Source organism: Scyliorhinus torazame, chromosome 5 (assembly GCF_047496885.1).
Source record: "Scyliorhinus torazame isolate Kashiwa2021f chromosome 5, sScyTor2.1, whole genome shotgun sequence".
Taxonomy (NCBI): Eukaryota; Metazoa; Chordata; class Chondrichthyes; order Carcharhiniformes; family Scyliorhinidae; genus Scyliorhinus; species Scyliorhinus torazame.
Genome location: NC_092711.1, coordinates 150915432 through 150927911, shown reverse-complemented (window position 1 = coordinate 150927911; position 12480 = coordinate 150915432). Strand labels below are relative to the sequence as shown.

Here is a 12480-nt window from a genome sequence, read left to right as displayed (position 1 = left end):
ATTTAAAAAGGTCATTATTATCTGTATTGTTACAATGTTGTGTAAAGGATGCACAATGTACTGTGTTGGTTGACCAAAAATTTTCAATAAAATATTATTTAAAAAAAAAAAGAACAGTCACACTGCCACAGGCCATTACTCCATTTTCATCATCGGACCCGGCTGCACTTCCTCGCAAGTCAAGACTGGGATGCGATTGGATATACTTCAGTGCGGTGTTGAACCATCAAGGTGAGGCTTGGCTCAATCCACTGCAAAGTGGTAATCTAATTGTGAGGGTCATTGGTCTCGATACACTCGGGGGGGGGGGGGGGGGGGGGGTAGCACCCTGGATGGGCCGGCACCGTCAGATGAGGAGCCTGCAGGAGAATGGACATATGTGGTCAGTGGGAGGGATGGGTCAGGCTGTATGGCATTAACAACTCACGGGTGACAGGTCATCTGGGTGAGGGCCGGTGGAACGGGGATCTCTGCGGCGACCTCTACGTCGATGACAGATCTGTCCACAGCAGCCCCGCGACCTCCAGGGCCTGTTCCTCGTAGGAGATGAGGACTCTGATATCCGGCACCCCACCGCCTGTCTGGGAATTCTCCCATCTGTTGTGGGCCAACTTCTCCTGCATCATACAGAGGAGGCATTGTGAGCTGCGTGCTTCGTTCATTCATCGCCGGGGCTTGGGGGGGGGGGGGGGGCGTACGGAGGGGACTGGGGACTATGGGGGGATGGAGAATATGGGGGATGGGGAGTATGGAGTTGGGGAGTATGGGGGGGATGGGGAGTTTGGGGGGGGGGGGGGGATAGGGAGTACACTGTGTCCATAACTGGAAAATATAGGTAGACACTAACCACTCGGTCCCGAATTACTGATCATGATCCGATCCTGGCCTCTGCAACCTCCGCCCAGGCCCGGTTGACATCTGTGGGTGACAACCTCCTTCCCACCTTGGAGAACAGTGTGCCCCACGTCTCCTCCATGGCATCCAGTAAAAGCTCAAGCTCTGTATCTGTGAATCTCGGGGCCTGCTTTGGAATTGCATTAGTGCCACGTGGTGTGAATGCTGCCGCATTAGCATGTCCTAAACGGCTCCGGCAGTCACGCCCCCACCAGGACCGGGGAACACCTCCCATTCAGTCCTGGTGTCTACACTTAGCCTCTCAAACAGAGAATTCTGCCCCTTGTTCTTTGCTTCCTGACTTGATTCTCTAAATTGGGGAATTGTGGTCCCTGTGACATCACACTGTCGGGTATGATGCTATTGTGACAGAGTTCTGTGATGTCACGGTACCCACCATGTTTGTTTACGTCATCCCGCATCACCTCTTTCCATAGTTACCCAGTTTAACTCGCTGTTGACAGAATCTTTACCATTGATTTGGTCTTCTACCTGCCAACTGCTCACACAGAAAACGATTGCTAAGAGTGAACATTTTATCCAAGCACTCAGAACAATGATCGTGACTACGTGGATTATATATTGTTGGGCAAATGGTAAGATACACGGAACAGTTTGTTCCGTTTCTATCGCACAGATTGATGAAGTGAATACTGTAGAAATTATCCCCAGTGGAGATCAGGCACAACGTGTCAACAGTCAAAATACCTCAGCTGCTGTTGTGTCTGGACAGGAGATCGAAGTTGGAACCGAACAGCCAGAAGAGGAGCTGAACCTCCAGGCCCTCATGTCAGAGATCAAAGGTCAGCTGTTGTGGAGGAGGGTGATCCTGGTACCGAGCGGCCAGAATGACCAGCAGGATCTGGGAGTTTCCCTGGAGATCAGCGAAGGTGTGAGAGACTGTAAAATGATCGAGTGGACAAGCAGCGCACCTGAACCAATGGTTGAATCTCTTACTCCAGCTGTTAATCTTGATGACATTGAATGCCAAATTGAACTGCAGGAAAATAGCATCAATGGCAGTAGTGATGTGGAAGACAGATCTGCCGGTGAGGTCTCCTCTGTTGCCATCGATCATCATCCAGAGGACCAAACCTCACTGCTCAGCAACACTGAGGGAGCCACTGTGGACAATACCCCATCTTCTTCATAGATGATGAAGAAATGGACAGTATCGATCTAGAATCCGCGTCGGACGATGGGAGCTTCAGGTCCTCCGGATTTTTATTCGTGCAATTCCCGAGCAGCGGTGAGAATGACTCACTGCTGAGCAACATTGAGGGAGCCATAATGGACAATACCACAGCGAGAGGAATGGATGACAACATCGACCTGGAATCGCTGTTGGACTCAGAGACCTACAATTTCACCGGACGTTTACGCTTGCAGTTCCTGAGTGTCACTGAGAGTGAGCAGTCTATTCGGAGACCATTACTGACACATTCTGTTGAGAGAATGCAGTCTTGGTTTGCTGACAAATCAGCTCAAGTGAAGAAAGGATTGAAAAAAAGTCAAGTCGCTTCAGACACCAGGAACATCGTTGAACGCTCGGCAGTTTCCGTCAGAAGTTGGAAAGCCGAAGTTGAAGAGAAGATCCGCAGAGGCCCTGGACAATATCCCATTCCCAATAGTGCTTTCCGCCCCAAATGCCAGCTCGCCAGTTGATTCGCCGAGGTAGAGCTCGGAGGGCCAGGCACGTTGAGGATCAGAGGGCACTGGGGTAGGGGGGAGGGGCCAGGTAAAGGGTGATGAGGGAGTGGGGCTGGGGGTCGTGAGGGTTGGGGGGTGGGGGGGCTCTCTCGGAAATGGGATATTGTGCAGCACATTAAACAACTCTCTCACAAACATTTTGATGCCTCTGTTGTGTCTGCAGAGGAGATCGAAGTTGGAACTGAACAGCCAGAAGAGGAGCTGAACCTCCAGGCCCTCATGTCAGAGATCAAAGGTCAGCTGTTGTGGAGGAGGGTGATCCTGGTACCGATGATCGGACACTGGGAGCTTCAGGTACACCGGAGTTTTATTCGTGCAATTCCCGAGCAGCGGTGAGAATGACTCACTGCTGAGCAACATTGAGGGAGCCATATTGGACAATACCACAGCAAGAGGAATGGATGACAACATCGACCTGGAATCGCTGTTGGACTCAGAGACCTACAATTTCACCGGACGTTTACGCTTGCAGTTCCTGAGTGACACTGAGAGTGAGCAGTCTATTCGGAGACCATTACTGACACATTCTGTTGAGAGAATGCAGTCTTGGTTTGCTGACAAATCAGCTCAAGTGAAGAAAGGATTGAAAAAAAGTCAAGTCGCTTCAGACACCAGGAACATCGTTGAACACTCGGCAGTTTCCGTCAGAAGTTGGAAAGCCGAAGTTGAAGAGAAGATCCGCAGAGGCCCTGGACAATATCCCATTCCCAATAGTGCTTTCCGCCCCGAATGCCGGCTCGCCAGTTGATTCGCCGAGGTAGAGCTCGGAGGGCCAGGCACGTTGAGGATCAGAGGGCACTGGGGTAGGGGGGAGGGGCCAGGTAGAGGGTGATGAGGGAGTGGGGCTGGGGGTCGTGAGGGTTTGGGGGGGCTCTCTCGGAAATGGGATATTGTGCAGCACATTAAACAACTCTCTACACAAACATTTTGATGCCTCTGTCACTTTCCTCCGCAATGCGGGCTGACCCCCGGACACTTTGCCTGTCTCTCCAGACAATCCCCCCTCCCCCTGGCACCAACCCACCCTCCGGCCGTGATCATCTCCCGGGAGCTGTGTCCCAGCCCCTGGGTGTTCGGATGTTGGCTGCTGCGTGTGTGGTGTTGACCCCCACACAGTCTCCAGGCATCAAGGTTCGATTGGAATACGAGGCAATGACTCCCACATGCTACATGGCCCCACTTGGCATGACACATGGGATTGGGATTCAAGGGTTGGCATGGTGGCGCCGCGAGGGATTGCCCCCCCCCAGCGTTTCCCCTCCACCCTCCCATGGTGGCCCACCCCCAGCCGAGGGTTCCCCACCCCCCGCCGAGTACTGGGGTGGCAAGACCAGCCCCACCCCCCGGTCTCTTTCCTGTGCACAAAGATTGCTGCTCCCCTTCTCGGCTCCCCACGGAAACCCTTCCGCCAGGTGCACGTTTTGAAAAAGGAGTATCAATGGGCGCCGGCGTGACCACTTGCTGGGGAGGCCGGGAAATGACAGGAGGCCGTTGGATGACAGGTGCCTCTCGTTAATTGTATGGAAATGGGCCTTAAATCGGTGATAGTTGGTTTCTGCCACGCTACGGCGGGATTCCGAATTCACCGACGGGAGCAGGCCGGTTGCATCGCAAACTGTTTGGCACCTGGCGCGGTTACTGTTTTTGGCCTCGCCCACTATTTCCCGGCCTCGTTACGCTTGAGCACAGGTGTAATGAGGCCGGAAGATCATGCCCAGAATTTCTGTTGGCACTGGGGAGCTGAACTCAGAGATCAGGCCGCCATTTTGAAGAGCACCGTCTCCCTTCCAGGGCCCCCACCCATCACCCACTCCCAACTTCCTGTAGGCCCCTACTTACGGGCCATGTACTCCCCCTCCCTTCAAACCCTCCCTCCACCCTCATATTATGGGCAAGCTCCCCCTCGCCCCTTGGAAGAGACAACCTGGGGTGGACCAGGCGGAACGGCACCCAGGGGGGTCATCAGAGACTCCAGGGTGGTCAGGGTCGCCCTCTGGCCTTATCCCTGGTATGCGGTCAACTTTGCACTGTCCAGCTGGCACCCTTGCACTGCAACCCTGGCAACCAGGCAGTGCTCCTGCTGGCTCGGCAGTGCCATCCCAGCACCTTGTTCAGTTTGGGTTTAAAGTTAAAGCCAGTTTAATATTCTGATTCAGAATAAAGTTGTGTTTAACAATAGCCAAGCCGTAGTTTTTATGATGTCACTCCTGGAGTGAATCATTCTTTCTGCACACTCTTACAAAATAAACTAAAATATTGGGTTTTGGTCCAGTTTCCTAGACATCGTTGGGGCCGGGGCGGTGATCGTAGTATCGAGGCTGTCTGCTGCTCACAGGTAACCGGAGTCATTGTGATCCCCATAACCTTCAAAGGTTCCCCTGTATATATGGCCAACGTGGCCCTGGAGTCTCGCAGGGCTCGGGGCAAGATGCCCATCCGGAGTTGCCGGAATGTTTATTCCCTGACGGTGGAGACGTCAGCTCCCGTAACCGCCTCTATTTATCGGGAATGGCCATTGACCAAGAGTGTTATCTTTATCAGGGACACCGTAGGGATGATGATGCAGTTTAGTATTGCTCATTCTGACAGCTCTGACTGGCTCATGTTTTTTGGCCACACTTAAAGCAATCTTGCGGCTGACATTTGTCGTCCTCCCAGAAGGTTTGCCCAGTACTTCTAGGGTTTTGTGTCTGTCTAGAGATGCCAGAATGTCCTTGCTGAATGTCGAGTTGATGGTGAGTGTGGCACGAGAGCTTTCATAGGGAATTCTGTCCTGGTATTCCCAGGGATCATCCCAGCCGTGTAGAATCGGTAACGCTGCAGGTTTACGGACAGTTTAGGGTCGTAATGTTTCTTTACTAAATCCACAAGATGGTTGAACATCTGGGCCCTTTCTTGCCTGTTATGGGCCAACTTCTCCTGTGGGACAGAGAGGGCAATGTGAGCCACATAAAAGCTTCAGTGGCGGCGGAAGGGGGAGCTGTGGCGGGTGACAGGCATGGGCACCGCTGCTGATGATGGGTGGGGTGCGCAGGTTGGTGCCAAGGTGTACTGGGGGTGGGGGTGCTGTGCAAACCACAGGGCCGTGAGGATAAGGGGGTGCCGCCGCGGTGGCGTGTGAGACTGGTGCGAGGTGGCGGATGCTAACTCACCCCTGCTGCCCGATGGAGGTCGTTGATCTTCTTGCGGCACTGGGTGTCGGTCCTCCTGGTGACACCCCCCCCGAGTTGATGGCCGCTGCCACTGCCTCCCAGGCGGCACTGGCTGACCTGTGGCTGACCCTCCAACCACTTGGAGGAACAATTTATCCCGTGTGGACTCCACCGTGTTCAACAGTCTGGTGAGGTCGGCATCCCTGAATCACTGTGCAGGTCTCCTTGGCCACATGGCTGTGTGCTGTCTGGGGTTTGCTCTGTGAAATGTGTGAATGCCGTGAGCTTTTGTCCTCTAGAAAATGAGTGAAAAATTGATAATGGAAAATAAGGAGCTGCCTGATGAATTGAACAGAATTGTATAATTGTTCATTCGAAAGGATACAAGTAACTTTAGGGGTTGCCCATTTAAGGCAGATTTGAGAAGTATTTTCTCTCCGAGCGGGATGTGTCATTGGAACACTCTTCCTCAAAAGGCAGTGGAAGCAGAGTCGGTGAATATATTTACAGCTAACTGGATAGATTCTCGACAAGTAGCAACGTGAATGGTTGTTGGGGGCAGCTGGGAATGTGGCGTTGAGGTTACAATCAGATCAGCCATGATCTTGCTTTTCACCTGATTATTAAGCTGACGTTAGCCACCCTATTTCTGCTTCATCTTACACTTCAGTTCTTTTATCATCCTGGGAGCTCAACGAGTTGTCCTGCTTTTCCTTCTTGTACGAATAAACACTGACGGTACCTGAAGTATTTAATCTCTAGAAGGGGACCACTGTTCTGTTACAGTTTTGCTGCCAATCGTTGGTTGCAATTAATCCGGAATAGGTTCTAAATCCCTTGAAATTGGCCCCAAGTGTTTTTATTCTCGATTCTTTCCTGTTCTTTTCCAGAGCTTATCTAATTCTTGTATGTTCTTATTTTCCCTTTTCCCTAAACGTTGCGGAGACCAGCAGTAAGCAGAAAAGTGCGGCGAGAGCAGCGATCGCTAGATCAGCGAGGAGGATAACGGAGCGGTGAGAGCAGCGATCGCGAGATCAGCGGGGAGGATAACGGAGCGGTGAGAGCAGCGATCACTAGATCAGCGAGGAGGATAACGGAGCAGTGAGAGCAGCGATCGCTAAATCAGCGAGGATAATGGAGCGGTGAGAGCAGCGATCGCTGGATCAGCGAGGAGGATAACGGTGCGGTGAGAGCAGCGATCGCTAGATCAGCGAGGAGGATAACGGAACGGTGAGAGCAGCGATCGCTAGATCAGCGAGGAGGATAATGGAGCGGTGAGAGCAGCAATCACTAGATCAGCGAGGAGGATAACGGAGCAGTGAGAGCAGCGATCGCTAAATCAGCGAGGATAATGGAGCGGTGAGAGCAGCGATCGCTAGACCAGCGAGGAGGATAACGGAGCAGTGAAAGCAGCGATCGCTGGATCAGCGAGGAGGATAACGGTGCGGTGAGAGCAGCGATCGCTAGATCAGCGAGGAGGATAACGGAGCGGTGAGAGCAGCGATCGCTAGATCAGCGAGGAGGATAACGGAGCGGTGAGAGCAGTGATCGCTCGATCAGCGAGGAGGATAACGGAGCAGTGAGACAGCGAGCGGGAGACCAACAGCATGGATAAACGCTGCACTGAAACAGATTATTTGCTCAAATTCAACTTGTGTTTAATCCAATTTCTTCATACAAATGTAGTTGTATGTAGACAAACTCAAAATGTTTACTGATATAATTTGCCTGTGTTCATAGATATACAATGTGTAAAATACAAATTTTAATGTTATGTATTTAATTAAGTTTACTTTTTAATTAGGTTTACTTATTGGTTTAAAATTAATTAATTGATCTAGCTTGCATTAGAGGTGTTTATATTAAATTCAATGTTTACAGATTTAACCCTACACGCCTCCTTGTGTTGTGATGATCGATGTGAATGTTTCTTCCAGCTCCAATCACACACTCACAGAGAGGGAAAAATGATAAAGAGAGGGAGAAAGAGTGAGAGTGTGGGAGAAAGACTGAAGGCCTCGGGCCCTGTTGACAGAACTCTGCTCACAGCCTGCTCAGTGTCTGCTCCCTCATGGCCTCTGTTTCAGTGCCCCCTCTGCTCAAGTCTCACCCACTGTCACCACACTTTGTCCCAGGGTAGAGGGGAGTTATAACCTGCCTGCTTACCATTGGCTGGAGACTAATGACAATCCCACAATCCTGTGGGAGTATGAGCTTCCCCATTGATGGGGGGGCAGAGAAATCATTAGCAGACTCCCTGTATAAATAAAGCTGGCCAGTTTGGAACTAGCAGGAAGGAGTAAGCAGCAAGTGAGCTTGCTGCTGTTGTGTATATATGTTATTGTAAATAAATGTTATTTCTTTGTATCCTTGAAACTCGTGCTGGATTCTTCGTGGCCCTCACAAAACTGGCGACGAGAATTAAAGTGAATAGCTGTCTACACTACTGAAGCCACCTCCCTGGATTTTTGTTGGATACAGGTTGGAAGTAGTTTTCTATTACACCATGCCTCTGTACGGACGTTTGGATGTTTTTGATGCTGCGCTGGAAAGCTGGAACCAGTATGCACAACGGATGCGTCAGTATTTCCGGGCAAACGATATCACCGAAAATGAGCGCCAGGTGGTCATATTGCTCACCGCCTTTGGCCAGCATACGTTTGGGGTGATTAGGAGCCTTACGTACCCAACTTTGCCGGACACCAAAACGCTTGAGGAACTTGCGAATTTAGTGGGGCAGCATTTTAACCCAGCCCCGTCCACGATAGTCCAACGTTACCGGTTTAATACCGCTGAGAGGACCCCAGGAGAATCCCTTGCCGACTTTCTATCCAGGCTACGCAGGATTGCGGAGTACTGTGACTATGGTGAGACCTTGTCAGAAATGTTACGCGACCGTTTGGTTTGCGGTATTAACAATGCAGCCACCCAGAGAAACTTGTTAGCTCAGCCAACATTGACTTTTCAACAGGCCATTCAAATAGTATTGTCCCGAGAGAGTGCAGAACTAGGAGTGCAGGAGATACAGGGAATGGAAGTGCATGCCTTGAGGCGCTCCCACTTCTGTCCGAAAACGTCCCCCCGCACTCCTGCGGCACCTTGGGCGAGACGACGTCCGGATCGACGCCAGTGGCCGTCGGACATTCCTCCCCGAAGGGAGCCTTCTCCAGAACCAATGGATGAGGAGCCATGTCCGTGTCAGACTTGTAGGCGCCGACCCCGTCTCGGACGCCGGTCCTGGGGGCGCCAGAGGCGCCGTCGTTCCAACCGAAACTGGGACCAGCCCAGATGCCGTACCTTCCATGTGGTTGAACCTGCGGCGACTACTCCTGAGGACGTGGAGTTGGAGGACGACTGCCTGCAGCTCCATTGTGTGGCAGAACCCCGTGTGGCCCCCATTAAGGTGACAGTACGTGTCAATGGTCACCCGCTTGAGATGGAGTTGGACACTGGCGTAGCGGTCTCCGTGATCGCCCAGAGGTCATTCGACCGCATCAAGCAGGGTATACAGACCCTTACATTAACCGACACACAGGCCAGGTTGGCCACCTACACGGGGGAACCATTGGACAGCGCAGGAACTACGATGACCCCTGTTGTTTATAAACGCCAGGAGGGGCGTTTCCCACTTATCGTGGTGCGCGGCCATGGGCCCAGCCTGTTGGGTCAGGACTGGTTGCGCCATTTGCACTTGCAGTGGCAGCACATCCTCCAAACAGTTTCTGGAGGGTTGACTGAGGTGCTAGGACGATACCCAGATGTATTCCAGCCCGGTTTGGGAAAAATAAAATACGTAGCCCGTATCCAAGTCGAACCAGGAGCCACGCCGCGCTATTTCCGGGCGCGCCCGGTGCCTTACGCCTTGCTCGAGAAGGTAGAAGGGGAGCTCACTCATTTGGAAACTTTGGGTATTATCAGGCCCGTCCGTTTCGCTGACTGGGCAGCACCAATTGTACCTGTAATGAAGCCAGATGCCACAGTTCGCTTGTGCAGCGACTATAAACTTACAGTGAATACACGGCTTCCCTACTCGACCGATATCCAATGCCTCGCATAGTGGATCTCTACACAAAGCTTGCAGGTGGACTCTCGTTCACAAAATGAGATATGAGTCACGCCTACCTACAGTTGGAGCTGGACCCTGCCTCCCGACCATATGTAACGATTAATACACACCGGGGCCTGTATGAATGTACACGTTTGCCCTTTGGAGTATCCTCTGCCTGCGCTATTTTTCAACGCGTTATGGAGGGCATTTGAGAGGTTTACCGTGTGGCGCTGTCTACTTAGATGACGTTTCGATCACAGGGACGTTGGAGCAGGAGCATTTGGAAAATCTGGAGGCTGTCGTTACTCTTTTCGGAGGCTGGCGTCTGGTTACGTCGCACAAAGTGCGTCTTTCAGGCAAAGGAAGTAGTCTACCTGGGTTATCGGGTGGAACACGAAGGTTTGCACCCCGTCGCAGAGAAGGTGCGTGCAATTCAACAGGCCCCCGCCCCGACTGACACTTCGAATCTTTGTTCTTTTCTTGGCCTCGTAAACTATTACGGGAAGTTCCTCCCCAATCTGGCAACTACGCTGGCCCCGTTGCATCTTCTGCTAAAGACAAATCACACCTGGGTTTGGGGTCAGCCGCAAGAAACTGCTTTCCGGCGGGTAAAACAACAATTGTCGTCGTCCGGGTTACTAACCCACTATGATCCTGGAAAGCCTTTGCTTGTCACATGTGACGCATCCCCTTATGGTATTGGGGTCATCCTGTCCCACAAGATGGAGAACAGGGCCGAGCGGCCGATAGCTTTCGCCTCCCGCACATTGACTGCAGCGGAAAAAAAGTATGCGCAGATCGAGGAGGGCCTTGCAGTGGTCTTTGCGGTGAAACGTTTCCGCCAGTACGTGTATGGCCGCCACTTCACTTTCGTGACTGATCATAAGCCTCTGCTGGGACTTTTCAGAGAGGATAAGCCAATACCGCCCATTGCTTCCGCACGGATCCAGCGCTGGGCTTTGTTGCTCGCTGCATACGAGTATTCTCTGGAGCACAAACCAGGAACGCAGATAGCGAATGCCGACGCACTGAGCCGATTGCCTTTATCGACCGGCCACATGTCGACCCCCACGACCGGTGAGGTGGTTGCAACCCTAAATTTTATGGACACCTTGCCTATCACGGCATCACAAATCCGTGAGTAGACCCAGACGGAGCCAGTCCTGTCAAAGGTTCGACACATAGTCCTGTATGGTGGGCAGCAGAGACAGCTCCCAGGCGAGTTGCAGGCATTTTCCTCCAGTCTGTCAGAATTCAGCGTGGAAGACGGCATCCTCATGTGGGGGACGCGTGTGATTGTGCCGGAAAAAGGACAGGAACTGATACTAAGAGACTTGCACAATGGGCATCCAGGTGTGACCAAAATGAAAATGTTGGCCCGGAGTTATGTTTGGTAGCCAGGCATCGACACCGACATTGAGAAGGTGGCCCAAAACTGCTCCATTTGCCAGGAGCTTCAGAAGCTTCCGCCGGCCGCGCCCCTACATCACTGGGAATGGCCAGGGCGGCCTTGGGCACGCTTGCATGCAGATTTTGCAGGCCCTTTTCAAGGATCCATGTTCCTTCTATTAATCGACGCCCAGTCTAAATGGCTAGCGGTGCATAAGATGCAGGGGACAACGTCCTGCGCAACAATTGAGAAGATGCGTTTGTCTTTTAGTACACATGGCCTCCCCAAGGTGCTGGTCACGGATAACGGCACTCCATTCACCAGTGAGGAGTTTGCGAGGTTCATTAAGATGAACGGCATACACCATATCCACACTGCCCCTTACCACCCGGCTTTAAATGGGTTGGCAGAGCGCGCAGTGCAGACATTCAAACGAGGCCCAAAGAAGCAGTCTTCCGGGTCAATGGACACGAGACTGGCTCGCTTTTTGTTTTCGTATGGAACCACCCCCCATGCGATGACTGGGGTAGCTCCCGCAGAACTCCTAATGGGCCGGAGACTTCGCACCCGCCTTAGTATGGTTTTCCCAGACATTGGCGCAAAGGTACGCTGCACACAAGAACGGCAGGGACAGGGTTTTTCTCGGCATCGGCCAATTCGGCAGTTTGCACCCGGTGACCCAGCGTTTGTTCGCAATTTTGCTGGTGGTGCCCAGTGGGTCCCTGGCGTAATCTTTTGCCAAACGGGCCCTATATCTTACCAGGTGCAAGCCCAGGGTCGTCTCCAGCGCAAACATGTAGACCACGTTCGGTCCAGAAGACTATCCCTTCCAAAGATTCCCCGCCCCCGGAGTTCATTTCTACAGCCGCAGAGACCAGAGACAATGGTCCTCACAATCTTCCTCTGGTGCCTCACTCACAGCCTGCGCAGGTCGTTACAGACCCGCATGGAGATAGAGACGCCGAGATGACAGAGGCAGCAGACTCTGACTCCGAGATGGAGACACAGGACGCATCAGAGGGGGAATCCTCGGGCACACGGGCCGTGGATGTACAACCGTTACGCCGTTCATCACGGAAGCGCCGGTCTCCGTCTCGTTACACGCCGCCCGATCCAGCGCCTCGTGCGAATGGTGTCCGGCCTGCGGCAAAACGAGTCCGACGCCCTCCTTCGCCAGGGTCTTCGGTGGATTCCTTGGACTTCGGGGGGGGGGGGGGGGGGGGGTGTTATAACCTGCCTGCTTACCATTGGCTGGAGACTAATGACAATCCCACAATCTTGTGGGA

The 12480-nt window shown here is 52.6% G+C and overlaps 1 long non-coding RNA gene across 1 annotated transcript in view; it reads left to right on the top strand.

Moving 5' to 3' along the window:
- Positions 1-7862, top strand: part of LOC140422119 (uncharacterized) — a 28154-nt gene extending 20292 nt beyond the window's left edge. The window contains exons 2-3 of the long non-coding RNA XR_011947267.1: positions 4877-4939; positions 6707-7862. This is a non-coding gene — a long non-coding RNA (uncharacterized lncRNA). The remainder of the gene's footprint in view (positions 1-4876; positions 4940-6706) is intronic.
- Positions 7863-12480: the final 4618 nt, after the last annotated feature.